The sequence below is a fragment of the Myotis daubentonii genome, chromosome 5 (genome assembly GCF_963259705.1).
Source record: "Myotis daubentonii chromosome 5, mMyoDau2.1, whole genome shotgun sequence".
Classification (NCBI taxonomy): domain Eukaryota; kingdom Metazoa; phylum Chordata; class Mammalia; order Chiroptera; family Vespertilionidae; genus Myotis; species Myotis daubentonii.
Genome location: NC_081844.1, coordinates 45,723,996 through 45,740,604, shown reverse-complemented (window position 1 = coordinate 45,740,604; position 16,609 = coordinate 45,723,996).

Genomic DNA, 16,609 nt, shown 5'->3' with positions numbered 1-16,609 from the left:
TGAGAAATGTTAATAAGGTATCTAGTTTTGAAAATATTTTTGAGTCATATTTCAGTTTGACTATAAATTTAAAGTCCTTGAATATTTCCCAGCTCTCATGTAAAATATGCATATATCATACAGTGATTAATCTTAGAATGACTTTGCTGAATGCAAGAGTGACCTTATTAGATTGTCCAGCAAAGAGAAATATAGTTCTTATTACTGGAAAAATTTCGGTATTTTCATCATAGTTCACCAGATCTAAGTTAACATACAAGGAAATTTCTCACAGGTTTGGATGTGTCTCTTCCTTCCTTCCTTCCTTCCTTCCTTCCTTCCTTCCTTCCTTCCTTCCTTCCTTTCTTTTTTTCTTTCTCTCTTTCTTTCATATATATATATATATATATATATATATATATATATATATATATATATATATATGCCTGTCTACATTTGAGAAGATTTTAAAATGGCTGATATGTACATAATACCATAAAATAAATCAACTTACTTTTTAAAAAATTAAATACATTCCTTATAGTGCCTACCTCTGACTGCAGATAATCCACAAACAATGAAGTGTTATTTGACCAAAAAGATAGAACTTCATACTTAGTGGTTGTTTTTGCTTAGCTTTGTTTTTTATCCCTGAATTTGGTAAATTTTGTAATTAATCACCATTTTATTACTATTGTGTTTAAGCTCCTTAATCTCATTACTCATTATCATTTCTGTAGACAAGTTGATTTCTACTTCAGATCAGCATAGATGCTCTGTAGTCATCAGTTGCTTAACCCTCCCATCATCTTCTCTAAGAAACCTCCTCTAAACTCACTTTCACCTAGTCCCCATATTGAGTTAGGTGCTTATGTACATCTATTTCAGAATGTGCACTATAATGATCAATTTATGTGTCTTTCTTCCATATTCACTGTGAAAGAGTTGAGGAGCATGAATCTTATCTTATTCTTATATTGGTATTCTCAGCACTTTGAATAGACCCGGATATAAAACATTAATAATAACTTATAATCATACAGTATTAACTTTAGAAACGTCCATGTTCTAATCACTTTATATAAGGATATGGTCAATTCTCACAAAATCGCTATGAGCTAGGTGCTATTACTCAACAATTTTACAGATGACCCAGAAAGCTTGAATAACCTTCCCAAGGTCACACAACTTGTAATCAGAAGAATTAGGATTTAAATCCTGATGATCTGGAACTGGAGCCTCTGCTCCTAACCTCCACATCAGTGTAGATGAATGACCCTGCTACCTGATGGGATACTGTCAATGTTATTAGACCTGAGTATTACACCCTGTGGTAATCATTATTTTTAGTGACATAGTAATGTAGATGAACTACTATGGTTTGAAATATTTTTGTGGAGGTATGGAAACCCAACTACACTTTAAAAATATTGCTATTATGAGAAACTGTTAAATTTAACACAAGTAAGTTTTTCAAATGGAACTTATTTTATGCTGATGGCTTCTAAATCGGTAAATTATAATGGCATAAGTATGATAATATATGCAAAATAAATAAAAATAAGTCCTATAGTATAGAATGAGCTGATGTACAGGAATGTGAACCTCATAACACTAAAAATTCTCAAACCTGTCAGTTTGGGATACTGTTAAAGTTATATTTTTACTTAGAACATAAAGTTTAATAATGATAGCAAATAGAATTTACTGAGTGTTTACCAAGGTCTATATTTGTCCTAAGAAATTTATACATATTACAGTATTTAATCCTCACTACTTATCTGTGATTTCATAAATATCACTTTTCCCCATTTTACATTTAAGATACATGAGCCTAAACAAAGTTTAAATAACTTTCCCCAAATCACAGAACTAATAGCAAAACTGTTAAAAGAATAAATGCAATGGAGAGTTGACAATCAAAAAGCCTCTATAATATTTACCAGTTCTTAGATTCTACCATGTAGTGATAACTATCATATTTGTAACAGTATATGATCTTTTTCTTGTTGTTGTTGTTAATCCTCACCCAAGGATATTTTTTGTATGGACTTTTAGAGAGAATGGAGGGAAGGAAGGGGGAGTGAGAGAGAGACATTGATCAGTTGCATCCTGAGCAGGGATTGAACCTGCAACCCTTCAGTCTGTGGGCCAACACTCTAACCTGACACACTGGCGAGGGCAGTACATGATCTTTTCAATAGCTTTTCTAGATTTAGAAAATTTACACTTTAGGTGAATGAAGATTCTTCAATGTAGAACACACAACTCAATTTTTCATGTATATTTAAGTTATATATACTCCATCAATTTTGTCTCCATAAGATTTGAATTCTGAAATAAACAATGCCAGGAAATGGCTTTGATGACACTTCTTTATTGTTGGCAGAGGGGATGCAGATAAATCTGGATTTGGGTGACAGATCTGGCAGTTGCAATAAAGCCAGGGTCTTGGCATGGAGCAGTCGGTAGCATCCATAGTCTTATCAGATCACTCCTTGACAGGGTTTGGGTGTTGTTCCTGAAAGCTAAACCTTAAGTCCATCTCAGCAAATTTTCCCAACATTCTGTGAGTTACCTAATAGGTTCTTAAAAGCTTTATTTTGCTTAAAGCAACCAGAGGGCTTCTGTTGTTTCCAGCTGAGAATATGTCCAATGATCATAGTTGAGAAACTAGACTCAGTGCCTCTGAGCTAAAGAGGTACTGTTAGCATTTTTGAATGCTGGAGGTTTTGTTTTGTGTTTTAAATGGATAGAGGGGCCAGATGTTTCTTAATTTTTTACATTAAACTCACATTTGTTTACATTGTTGTTGACAAGTGGCCTTCCATTTTATTGATGATTTTAGTTTTAATTTGAAATGAAATTCTTCATTTTGTAGATGTAGATGCACATGCCTAATTGCAGAGCTAAAGCAAAGTCTGATGGTGCTAGCTTCTCGTTCCAAGTACAAACTTATTTCTATACTTGTTGTCACCAAAATGACTATTTCCCCTAGTGCCATGGAGAATAATTACCATCACTGACTGAGACACTCTGAAAAAAAGGCTTTTATAATGCCATTTCCATTGCAGAATGAAAAAGCTCTTGAAAAATAAATGTAGTGGTGACAGAACCAAGTAGCAAATGATTTCTCCTACCACCAATAGAGCCACTAGATTGAGCTCTCCATTATAGAAGAAAAATGCAATAAAATACCACATACTGCCCGGCCGCATGGCTCAGTGGTTGAGTGTCAACCTATGAACCAGTAGGTCACAGTTCAATTCCCAGTCAGGGCACATGCCCAGGTTGTGGGTTTGATCCCCAGTGTGGGGCGTGCAGGAGGCAGCTGATCAATGATTCTTTCCCATCATTGATGTCTCTCTCTCTCTCTCTCTCTCTCTCTCTCTCTCTCTCTCTCTCTCTCCCTTTCTCTCTGAAATCAATAAAAATATATTTTAAAAAACACCAAATACCAAAATTAAATTTAAGTGTTAGGAACTATTGCCAAAGATAGGTTTGTGGTCTATTCCTGGATTAAAAAGCAAACATTACTGTAAAATACTAAAATACTACTACTACTAAAGTTATACATAAAATTATTTCTCAAATTTGGGGAAAGAAACTTTTATAATGACAATGGGCTATATGACTCTTCAGTTGGTTTTATGAAAACTTAAAAGCCTTGGCCTGTCTGCCTCAGTCGATTGAGCATCATCTCATACACCAAAAGGTTGCTGGTTTGATTTCCAGTCAGAGCACATACCCAAGTTGTTTGTTTGATCCTTAGTATGTACCAGGTATGTAGCAGAGGTACCTGAACAATCAATCTCTCTCTCTCTCTCTCTCTCTCTCTCTCTCTCTCTCTCTCTCTCTATCTCCCTCTGTAGCTAAAATCAATAAAGACACTTTTCAATAGGGGTTAGGAAGAAACAGAAAAGCATAAAAAGTAAATTAGCTATCATAATTTTGTTTACTTTTGAAAAGCATGTAGCTTTAATTATAAAAAGCATACCTAATAAAATTTGATATTTACCACATTTTTATGTTACATTTGACAGCATTGGAAATAATAAGTAGTTTGTTTTTAGTGTGTCTATTGAAATGTCAAAAATAAAATGAATTTATCTTTAAAAAACTATCTTGTAAAAATTATATCTACAAATGACTTTATAAGTAAAAATTAAAATAAGCCAGTGAGATGACGAGGGTATCACCATTATAGTTTAAAGATCATAAGTAAGATGAAATACTATCCAATTTATTTCTCATCTATTAAAAGAGTACATTATGAGGTACATTAAGAATTTATCATCACATAAATGAATGATAATCCTGGAACATGCATTTCAATATTTTTTGTTTTGGAAAAGTCTGATTTTTAATATTTTCTATAAATAATACAGAGCAATTCATTAATCTCATGCATGAAAATGAAACATATGTGCCCATTATGCCATTCCCTCCCTCCCAGTAAAGACAGCCAGTCGCTTCATCTGTCTCTTCAAGTTTAGTAGGACTGTGTCTGCCTCTAAGCCCAGGTTGATGCTTTCTCCTCTGGGATTTCCCTATACCCACACTTGGATATATATTCCTTTGAAAAATATACCCTTCTCTAATTATTAGAGTGCAATTATATCCTGTTGGAACCTTTTAAGATTTTTTCTAATTTATTAATATTGCAGTATTGAGTTAGCTACTTATTGCTTCCATGGCAAATTTTATTCATCAGTCTTTATGTTCCTATTTTATAAAGGACTAGTCTTTTCTAAATCTTCAATTTCACACCTCTACATAATAGCCTAAGAGCTATATGCACCTCTTAAATTGAGAAAATAAATTAAATTTTTAAAGAACCTGCTCTCTCTCTTTTTTTCTCTCTCTCTTGACCATAGATATTTTTCTCCTGTGTCAAAGGAACACAAAGTATCTTTTCCCCTATCTGATAATTTTTCTATCCTTTGAGCTCACAGTGAGAAGTGTATGCTTTTCTAATAATGGATGTTCAAATTGATTCTGGCTGCCATTCCAAATCTGTCATGCTGATATAAAGGTTTTATTGAAGGAGTTTTAATTTAGCCATATATTCTCTTGACTATTTAATGGTTGCAGGGGCATTCCTTATGAGGAAGATGGAGACAGTCACATCTGTAGTCAGCAACTTCTCATCTTTGCCAAAAGGGATAATTTTATATGTTTCATATGCTAACCAAAACACAGTCACAACAGCATTCTCACTTTTTACCTGGAAGAGGCCTTTTTCACAACAGTGAGTGGAGAGTCACTATCCCCCCTGCATTCTCCCTCCCCGCTGAGCCCTCGTTCCGTCATAGGAACCCTTTCCAGAAGTGTAGTCAGGATGTGCTTTCTCTGATGTGGTCTATGCTGGATCATAAGCCCGTAGGCCTCATCCTTAACCTTAGAATTGCTCAGAACTCTATTGGAGAATCTCTGATAAGGTCAATATTTATGTCTGATTATTTATTGCTAATGTCCAGTGTGACTGCATTATGTTTATAAAATGTGATATGATTAATTTGCTTTGAAATGTACTCATGTATAACTGTTACATTGAACAAAACATGTCCCATGGTTGTTATCAGGAAATTTAATTCTTATCTCCTACTACCTGTCCAAATCTATTCTTTATCCTTGAATAAAATATAGAAGTTCCATGAATTATCTGGACACTTTTTATGGTCTTTGGTTCTCCCAAGAATCTCAGTTCAAAAATTAAAGTGTCTAGTGTCATATAATAGTAAAAAATTCCAAATTCATCTGAAATAAAAGTTTTCCCCTAACTTCCCTCGGGGATATAAAAATATATACATGAGACTGTCATTTCCTTTGATTGTCCTAAAACACAAAGACACTTATGGAAACAACTTAATGTGTGGGTATGCCAGTTCAAGGTTGCAGACTTAAATGTCTTATAATCTAACTTTAAATTATCTCCTCTAATTTGGAGATGAGACTTCTTGAGAAAACCAGGCAATGAGAGTTGTTCTTTGTTTTTAAATATTCATGCTATTATTCCATTGGATTTGTTAGAAAAAGTCCATTAATATTATTCTGTACAGTTAGGGACCAATTATTATTTCCAGGATGAGCCATTAGCTTTCGTCTTACACTTTGCCATAATTCATCTCTCTTGATTTCTTCTTTAATTTTTCATCTTTGATATATCTCTTCATGCCCATCTAGTCTCTCTCTATTCCATACTTTCACTTTTCATCATCATCATCATCATCATCATTATTATTATTATTATTAGAATAGAAGAGCCCTGGCCTGTATGGCTAAGTTGGTTGAGCATCATCCCATGCACCAAAAGATTACTGGTTCAATTCCCGGTCAGGGCACATGCCCACATTGTGGGCTTGATGGATGTTTCTCTCTCTCTCTCCCTCCCTCTCTCTCTCTCAAAAACAGTAAGAACATATTTTTAAAGAGAATAGAAAAAAGGGGGGTAAAAGCCCTTTTTTTTCAAAGTATATATGTTTATGTATATATGTTTATTACTCTCTTCTGTTCGTAATCCTCCCTATGAATCCTATCCTTTGGGGTTCATGTGCTTAAATAACATAGACCTTGAAAAGAGGCCAGAAGGAAACATTTGTTAAAGAGGATTCAGGGACCTCACATAAAACTTACACAGCTCCAGGAAGCTTCTCTCAACTTAGAATCGCTTCTTGCTTTATAGAGTGTGATTTTATTTAGTTCACTCAAAACTTCAAGATTGTTTTTAATTTGATTTGCCTATTGAGAGCAATGCAATATTTAATCAGTTCCTGTTTCCTGATCTTTTCCTGCTTTGCTCCTGAAGCTTCCCAGATGTGTACATGACATGCTCTCACATCCTGTTACCAACCTTGATATATTTTACAATTGCAAGTTGTCCTTTATGACTGTTCCTCCATCCAGGAATTGCCGAGTTCTCGATTATGTTGTAACCTTGGCTACTGTAAATTTACCTTAGTTCAAATCATGTCCTTTTTTCTTTTTTTAGACAAAGTGCAAGCACCTTGTCTTCAGCATTCAAGGAGGCTGTCATATAACACCCGAGGAAGCTGGAAACTTTATGTGAAACACATGTTGAGCCCCCAACATTCACCAATTAATGACCGGAATGCAAAGCAATTTAAAAGAGGGGAATATGCTCCAATGTCTGAAGGAAAACAAAACAAAATAAAAGAGTAAGAATCAAATTATGTGGCTTGAAGTCAAAAGGATACTTTCTCAAAATTTAAACAAATGGTTTGTAAAGAATAATTCCACTCCCCGTAAAAGTAAGAGCCTCTGAAAGCTGAGACCAAGAGATTTGGAAGTGGACTGTAGACCACAGAGAAAGCATTTATGCAACTGAGACATATAAGTACATATACCATGTATAAGGAAAGAAAAATTTCACACACACCCCCCATAGCAATAAATCAAGAGAGATTATTTGAGCAAAGGTAAATTTGAGGACACATTCATATTTTTGGAAATATTCTGGAAGCCTAATATGTTGGGACTGAAAGAACATAGAGATCACTTGATCAAAAATTCATAACTAGAAGTATATTTGTCTTGGAATACCTCATAATTTTACTTGCATTGTTCTTAAATTTTATTACTTGTTCCTGGAATAAAATTTTTACATTCATTCTTTCTGTTCTAGAATATTATAACTGTGCTTACAAAGACAAGGTCCTAGAGAGAATAGGGATTATTTTTCTGAAAAATCTGCCTCCGCCCAAAACTTCTCAATGTAAAATTTTGCCCTAATGAGGAAATTTTAAAAATAGAAAAAAATCTAATTATCCATTTAAATAAAGTTATACATCTGTTTTTCAGGCAATGTTACTATGAATAATTTTAATTTTTTTCTAACTTGAAATATAATATATCTATAAAATTTGGAAAGGACAAAAAGCTTATAAGGAGAAGTAAAAAAATATATGTGACATCCAACAATACATTTTTATGTAGTTTCTCCAACTTATGTTTATTGGAATAAGATTTTTTTATATATAAACTTATATTTTACCATTTAAGTTTTTAAAATTAATTACAGTCAACAAACATAACATTATATTTGTCACAGGCATACAATAATGATTAGACATTTACACAACTTACAAAATGAAATGATCACCCTAAGTCTAGTACCTATCTGACACCACACATAGTATCTACAATATTATTGACTATATTTGACTTAATATTATTTTAAGACATTGCTTCTATGCCCTTAAATGTTGTTTATTTCAACAGCTGCATAAAATTTTATTGTGTGAATATATCACTGTGTATGTTTGTGAGTATGTATGTGCATGTGACCACAACCACCATCATTTATTATAATAATTTTGTTATAAATTATATACATAATTGGTTTTTAACATTTTTACGTAAAAGCCATTTTCTAAATTTTAAATAATTATTTCCTTATGAGAGATTTATAAAAGTGCTCAAAACATTAGCATTTTAAGTTCACTTTGTTTTCTATAAACCTTTCAACAATTTATGCTCTGTGATGATGTATGCTGCTTCACTTAAATTTTGCCAACAATGAGTTTTATAAACTATCTTATTTGATAATTTTGAGCTAAAAAATTCATTGGTTAGTTTTAAAAGCCAGTTAAGGTGGGAAGCATAAAAATGTATATCTCCATGTTTTCCAGATTTTATATAAACTTGAAATGTTTACATGCACATTAACTTGCCTCACTTTTTATTTAGAGCCAAAGGTATTTACTTATTATTCTGTCATCTTTTTAGTATAAACCATATCTGCTTTGCATCAGTATGGTTTTGAGATATTTGTTTCTTATATTTTAGAGTGAAAGAAGAAATAAAGGACACTTATGAAGTAATAGGAATGCAAAAATCTCCTGATCGTTAAAGAAAAAAAAATTTACCTTCTGTTTTTATGTTGTTTCATCCAAATCTAATTTGACATGAATTACTTTCTGCAGCTTACCTTTAATCTTTTCAAAGCAGAAGGGTAAAGACAGATCTCTGGTCTTCTCAATATTTTTATTTGGTGCTGAAGTTTCCCAAATCTCACTATTTTTGGAGTAGAAACTTATATGATGAATTACTCTCTAAGGATGAGGTTAGAAATGATACGCAGTAGACCTCAGGTCTTTATATTACTGTACACAAAACAGAGTCTTAACTTGGGCAGATGTCTATTTTAGTAGCTTTGAGTTTGTACATACTGTAAAAGGTTTTCTCTGACTTTTTATCACTTATAAATACATAAAATCTAACAATATATGAATACTATTATTAGCTGTAAAATACTGTCTGATACAAAATGCTATGCATAATAATATACATTAAAAGATCCTCTTTCACCTGTATTTCATTAGAAAATCTGATAAGAAATCAGCAATTCATTGCATTTGTAAATAATCAACTTACTATTCTCTGCACATAAAATATTTAAGAGGATCATTTTAATTAAATATTGACAGATTAATATAACAAAAAAGCATATACTATCCCCAGAAACATTTCTGAAATTACTTAGAGTTAATTACTGCCAGAAGAAATAAGAAATTCAATATCAAGTATTTGCCTACCATGTGAAATGTTAGCTTTTAAGAGTAGTTAAAACCTTCTATGCTGTTCTATGAGTTCTCTTTTTTTCTTTTTTGCTCAATGCCTCCACGGTCCCCTACCTACCCCCCCGCCCCCCACCCAGAGCTGTCTGCCTGCTCTCTATGATTCTGTCTCTATTGGGCTTGGTTGTTCAGTTTGTTCATTAAATTCCACATATGAATGAAATCATATAGTACTTGTCTTTCTCTGAATAGCTTATTTCACTCAGTATAATGTTCTCCAGGCCCATCCATATTGTTACAAAAGGTATAATTTTCTTCCTTTTAATGGCAGAGTAATATTCCATTGGGTAAATGTATCATGGGGGTGGAGGTGGATGGAGTAAGGTGGAGAGGGCATAGGGGGGATAAATGGTGATGGAAAAAATAAAATAAAAAATTTAAAAATATTCTATGCCTTACTGCTTAAGACTGAATCGTTCTATTTGTTAAATATTCAAATCACATTTTTTAAATTTTTTATATCATTGATCATGGTTATCTCTTAGTGATAGAAAAATGTGTTGAAGAGAAACATAACTTTTATTGTTATATGACTATAAAATTTTGCTTTTATTTATTTTCCCCATTTTTGCTTTATTTGTACAGAAAACCAAATGTTAAATGAGTAATGGCAATTATTTTCTCAGCAAGATCTTTTAAAAATATTTTCAGTAATTTAGTTAACTACAGAAGAATGAGAAGAAGGTTAAGTAGTCAAAGTACTTATTCTTAGGCATTTATAAGTGCAAATTTAATTGATTATTCAGACTATTTTGCTGTAAAATTTTCCAGAAGTGAAATACATTTACCCAGATCTTTCTGAACTTAAAGTTCTGATAAATTTCCCCTCATATCATACCTTCTATCTTTTTACAGAGGGACACTTCAATATCTTAATTATTTGTGTGTGTTTTATATAGTCCTTATCACCTTTCCCTCCCACATCCACATCCTCCCTGGTTAATTCTGTATTAAATGCAAATACCTGAATACAATTAGAAAACAAACAAACAAACAAACTTAATGCTGAGCTATAATCAGGAGAACTAAACATTCTCCTGCAAGACATTCCCATTGCCTGAGAAAGCATACAGTGAGCAAGGGGCCCAGGCAGCAAATGAGAACTTCTTACCCTAGGAAATGCTGCAGAGATTTGAGAGTGCTGGAACCATATTTCTAGTGCTGCATCACATGTTTGAAATAATAGTGACAACGATGATGGTGAAGATGATGGCGTGACAATGGTGGTGACGATGGGAACAAGAATGATGATGATGGTAACTGGCACTGAGGAATTGTTTATGACACAGCAAGCCCTGAGCTAGTAGGTGATAAGGAGTTAGAACATTATATCATTCATGTCCTCACAAGTCTGTGGAGGTGACATAGATGAGAACATTAATGATTAGAGAGATTAAATATGTTGATCAATGTCTCACACATTGTTGTTGGTACAACCAGGAATCTTTTGGTTTATTTTTGAAACCACACTCTTCTAATCTTCTCATTCTCACTTTCTTTCACTAACTCATCTTTCTCTGCTCATCTGTAAAAGATGAAATTCCTCAAGGCTTGGTCCTAGTTCTCCTTCCCGCTGCCCCCGCCCCCGCCTCCCCCCCTCCAACCTATATTGCCCCTAGGTAGTTTTAATTATTAACTATAGACAAATAATTCCAAAGTGCAAAAGTTTACCTCAGATTTTATCTCTGGAGCTCCGGTACATAAATCTAATGGCCGTGATGGTAGACAAAATAGTTAGAAGTTGGCTATCTATTGGGTCTATGTGATCAGATTATTGACATAGTTTGTGTATGTGTGCTTATGCATGGTTTTACGTGTTTAACATTGCAAATATAGTAGTTTATCCATCTAGCTCGTTGTCATTGTAGTTATTCACTCCCTCCTTCCTATAACTGTCTTATCATCACTACTGTGGTGCCTCTGGGCAACAGTCCACCACACCTGTCTCTTGCTCCCACTGCCCCACTCAGACCAAGCCCCCTCCCAGATTTGCTTAGGCTTAGTTATTTAGTAAGTAGCATCTTTCTTTTGCCATTCAAAAAATATAAAAAACAAAAACAAAAAAAAACACTAAGCTGGATTTTACAAAGGTATTTTATTATGAATATGTTTGATCAAGTGACAAATGCTCAAAGAAGCTGAACTGAGCACATGTGTTTTCCTCTCATAAGTGTGCCTCATCAATGGTAGAGAAAAATACCTAACTTAAAAATAAAAACTTGCATTAAAAGGAAATTGTAAATAATCTACTTGGGTAATTAGATTGTTACACCTATGGATCCATACCCTGGTTTCCATACTAGTTAACCATATAACAAGGGACAAGTTACTTAACTTTTGTGCCTTACATTTATTTTCCATAAAATGGAATTTCAATTATGCCTATTATGGAGGTGTGTTGTTTTGTTTGTTTATGTTTGTTTTTAAAAAGGAACATATTAGAGAATTTGCACAGAAAAAAGGAGCTCTGAAAAGTAACTGCACATAGTGAACATGATTGGTAGATTTGATGACCAAGGTCTCAAACTGATATTTTAGGGGCTTAAATTGGTTTGCTTAGGGCTTACTAGCACTCTCTTAATCACAAAACTTTTCTCTCTGGATAAGATGTCTCAACATGTTTAAGAAGGAACAATGTGGGAATTACTGTTAAACCAGTGCATGACTGACTAAGAAGATTCTCGATGATTTCTTTCATAGGATGGGACAGAGAGAGTCCACTTGGCTCTTGAGCAGCGAATGACATTAGCAGTGACTTTCTGCATGCCATCATCTCTGGAATTGGAATGAGATTTATTCTGGAAACCTGGAGCAGTTTGTAATCATAGACTAGATGGTGTACAAATAATTTGTTATCTAGATTGTGCAGATGAAGGACTATCGATCTGTAAGGTTAAGGCCAAGGTTTAGTTGTGACTCAGGTTATTGGGCTATTTAACTTTACCAGAGATATTACAAAATAAATGGCTCCTATCCTCTACCCCTGGTAAAATGATGGCACAGAGGCCTGCTTTAGAATGCTTCGTTTTCTTCCTTGAGATGAGCTTGACTCTTGCAATACCATCATATCATACACTTCCTTAACTATCCATCAGAGGAAAATAAACTTCATTTACAGGGCTTCTCTCTTTCTTTCCTTTTAAATTGAAATCATTCTTCAACATCCCCTATCCTTTGATTGTCTGTAATCATCTCAGTCATTCATCTTTCCAATCTTTTCAGCCTCACTTTGTTCTTGTTGGTGGAATTCCAAAGTGACACCTTCCAATCTCCCCAGAATATTCTACCTATGGCCAGAGGGTTTTGTTCAAACAATGTCAAAAACATTTACTTCAAGATCCAGTTAAAATATTGTGGTTTAAAAACCCTTAAGGGAACAGTTGTCCCATTTGGAAATTGTTTACTTAATTCCTTTCCTATCAATCTGCTAGTTTATTTGAATTTTGCTTCCAACCTGTCTTTTTAGAGGCTATAGAAGCAAAGAGAACCACATTATTGATAGTTCTTGCCTTACCAAAGAGCCTTCTCTCATTTCCCTAATGTGCTAATTTCTGGTTTAGGAAATAAAGCCAAAATAAAATACTATTTTCTTCTTTTCTCTTAATTAACTTATTTTTCTTCAAATGGTATAACATCCAAGGCACATGTTCAGCATGAGGGAATTAATGGAGTATGGGGAAATACATAGAAAATAAAAAGGGAGGATAATTTTTAAAATGAAAAACTTTGCAGAAGAACAGACAGATAGGGAGAAGGTGGAATGACTATCCTTAATACTTCCTTACAAAGTGGCCTTAATAACAAATGAATCAATGTAATGTTCATAATAGCTACTGCAAGGCTCAGTGGAAACAGAACCTAAAACTCAAAGTAACTTTTTCAAACTAATGTGAATTGCTATCAATGGGCCACAGTAGAGTGGAAAAGAAAATCCAGAAATATTTTAATAAACTAGTAGCCTAGTGCATGAACTTTGTACATGGGGCGGGTGGGTGTCCCTCAGCCCGGCCTGCACCCTCTTCAATATGGGACCCCACAGGGATCGGGCCTAAACTGGCAGTCAGACAACCTTCTCATAATCTGGGACTGCCCTTCCTGCCAGCCTCCTTGCCCCCAACTGCCCCTCCGGCCAGCCTGCTCACCCCCAACTGCCTCCCCCACACTGGCCTGATCACCCCAACTGCCCTCTCCTCCTGGCCTGATTGCCCCTAACTGCCTCTGCTTTGGCCCCGCCACCACACTTTGTCTGGAAGGATGTCCAGAAGGTCTCCCGGAAGGTCTCCCAGTCTAATTAGCAAATTACCCTTTTTTTTTTAGTATAGATTGGTATTTAATTAACGCATGTATAAGAATTATTGAAATATGATATTATTTTTTGGCACAAACCATGGCAATAACTTTTACAGGAAAGAACCATCAATGAATTACAAATTTGTAGGCAAAAGTATAACAAGAAATAGGATATTTGCATATTATCAAAATGTTTTTACAATTTACCTTAAATTTATAAAGAAAAAAACTAACTCAATAGTGGAGAAACATGGTAAATATCACCTTAGTGAATTTTTCAGTTGACACCACCAGTAATGAAACACATAAATATCATGTATTTCTTTATATCAGCACTGAGGAAAGCACACATTCACTTCCATGGTATTTGTGCAAAAAAATGCAACTTAATATAAACATGAAGAAATATCTGACAAACCTAGACAAAGGAAAATATATAGAATTACTGGCTAATATTCTTTCACTATGTCAAGATCATGAAAGACCAGAAGGCTAAGAGCTGTCACGGATTTGGAGGATATTAAGGAACGCTGATAACAAAATTCAGTGTTGGATCCTGATTGACTCCTGGGCTGGAGAAAGGACAGCGGGACAAATGGAAAAATTTGAATAAGGTCTCTAGGTCAGTTAGCAATATCATATTTTTAGCATAGGGGCTAATTATTAATATAGGAAGCTAGCAAAGGGAATCAGACATTAACCATAATGAACTAGGGAGCAGAATCCTGCTTGCTTAACCAGAAATTTATAGCTTCACACACTTCCCAGGAAACCACCATCATTCCTAAAGATTACTGGGAGTAGGGCTAGGACAATTAAGGAGGAGGTAAGCACATTCACAGTAGAAGACAAGAGGGCTAGATGCCTGATAGACATCTGTCAGTCTAGCCTGGGAAATGGATCAGATTGGATAAAAGACATTTATCCCAGAAAACCTAGGAAATAGATTGGTTAGAGGGTAGACCGATCAGAAGCCCAAGAAAGTTTGAGAAGTTGATTGATTAGTTTGAAAAGAGCACCTGGTCCTTCTTAAGCCTCAGGTAATATAACATGAGTCTAACAAAGACAAAGGTGGGATGGATGGAGATGAGTCATTGGGAACTTAGGGGCAGCATTCCATTTCCTCTTGGATAAATCTCACTGCTAAACCTGATCCTGCCATGTTTGAGTCTCTTAAAATGCTGCTCTCATGGCTCCATGACAATTTTCACTGGCAGCATTATTACTGTGAATCTCCCAGGTCTTGTTAGCTGTACTATCTATAATAATAAAATTGTAATATGCTAATTAGACCAGACATCGTTCCAGATGAAGCCAGGACTGCAAGGGAAGCCCAGGTCCTGGGTGCTAGAGGGAAGCTGGTACTGGCAGCTGGGGGAAGGAAGGCCTACTGTTGCACAAATTTTGTGTATCAGGCCTGTAGTGATTTTATAAGATACTAAAGCCCCGGTGCACAAATTTGTGCACAGGTGGGGTCCCCAGGGGCATGGGGAGGCTGGGACGTGATCAGCCCTCCAGGTAGATGGTGGGACACCCATGCCAGCCTGGGATTCAGATCTGTCCCACTGACATTCTCGCTGGTTGTTGGGAGCCACCTGGCAGCAGCTTTTATATCCTTCCTCCTTGCGGAGTTTCTAGGGAGGGGAAGCAGCTGCAGTGCCTGAGGCCGACTTCCAGGAGGACAGCAGCATTTGTCGGGATTGTGCTGGTGGCGCTGGTCAGTTGGTGCCTGGCCTGTTCTCCAGAGATTGGACCTGCAGGACTACTGAGAGAGTGAGTGGCTGCCTCAGGGCTGGTGGGCTGCTGGGATGGGTTGGTCTGCTGAGCAGTGCTCTGGCTATGGGAGCACAATGACCACCAGGGGGCAGCTCCTGTGTGATCAGTGAGTGTCATAGCAACTGGTTGTTCCAGTCATTCTGGTCATTTGGTCATAATGGTCACTTAGGCTTTTATATTATAGATTAGTGTTTGGGGATACTGGGTGAGGGATATATGCAAATTATTTGTAATATTTCTAACCTTTTTGTAGGTCTGAAACTATTTTAAAATAAGCTTTAGGAAAAATAGAATAATGGTGAGATAGCCTTTAAAAGCACATGTGATCTCCAATTAAAAATTTGGAAGTTTAAATATAAATTTAAGATCTCCAAATAAAACTTTCAGAAAGGGTCCCTTTCTTATTTTATTACTTACAAAGTAATACAAAGTAATTGCAAAGTAATAAAATAGATGTCCAGTCAGCAAGGAATGAACCCTTTGGCATGTATTTAACTAAGAAGATTATATAGTTTATGGAACTATAATAGTCTGGGTGATACTGGGTAAGACATTTGTGTTTATTTTGAGGTTATTTTATTTTCTGCATCTAACACCAAAATAGAAGTTTAAATTTTTGTTTTCATCCTAGAAGAAAAGAAATGTTAAATTTCTCAACAATTAACAGCAAACCAATGTGGAGCCACTTATCTGTCCCTTTATACTAATCTCTTACTAAAATAAAACACACACACACACCCTAAACATAGAGTTATTTGGTATTCCAACTACATTATGAAAGGTGTGACACTAAGGTATTTTACTCAGACTGACTCAAAAGGAAGCTAGCAAGCTATTTTTACTAAAAACAAACAAACAAACAAAAACCATTATAGTTTTCAAAGTTGGTAATTACTTCCAGAACTTAGAATTTAAATTGCAAAAAAGATTCTACAGTGGTCACAACAATAACTTAGTTCTTTATA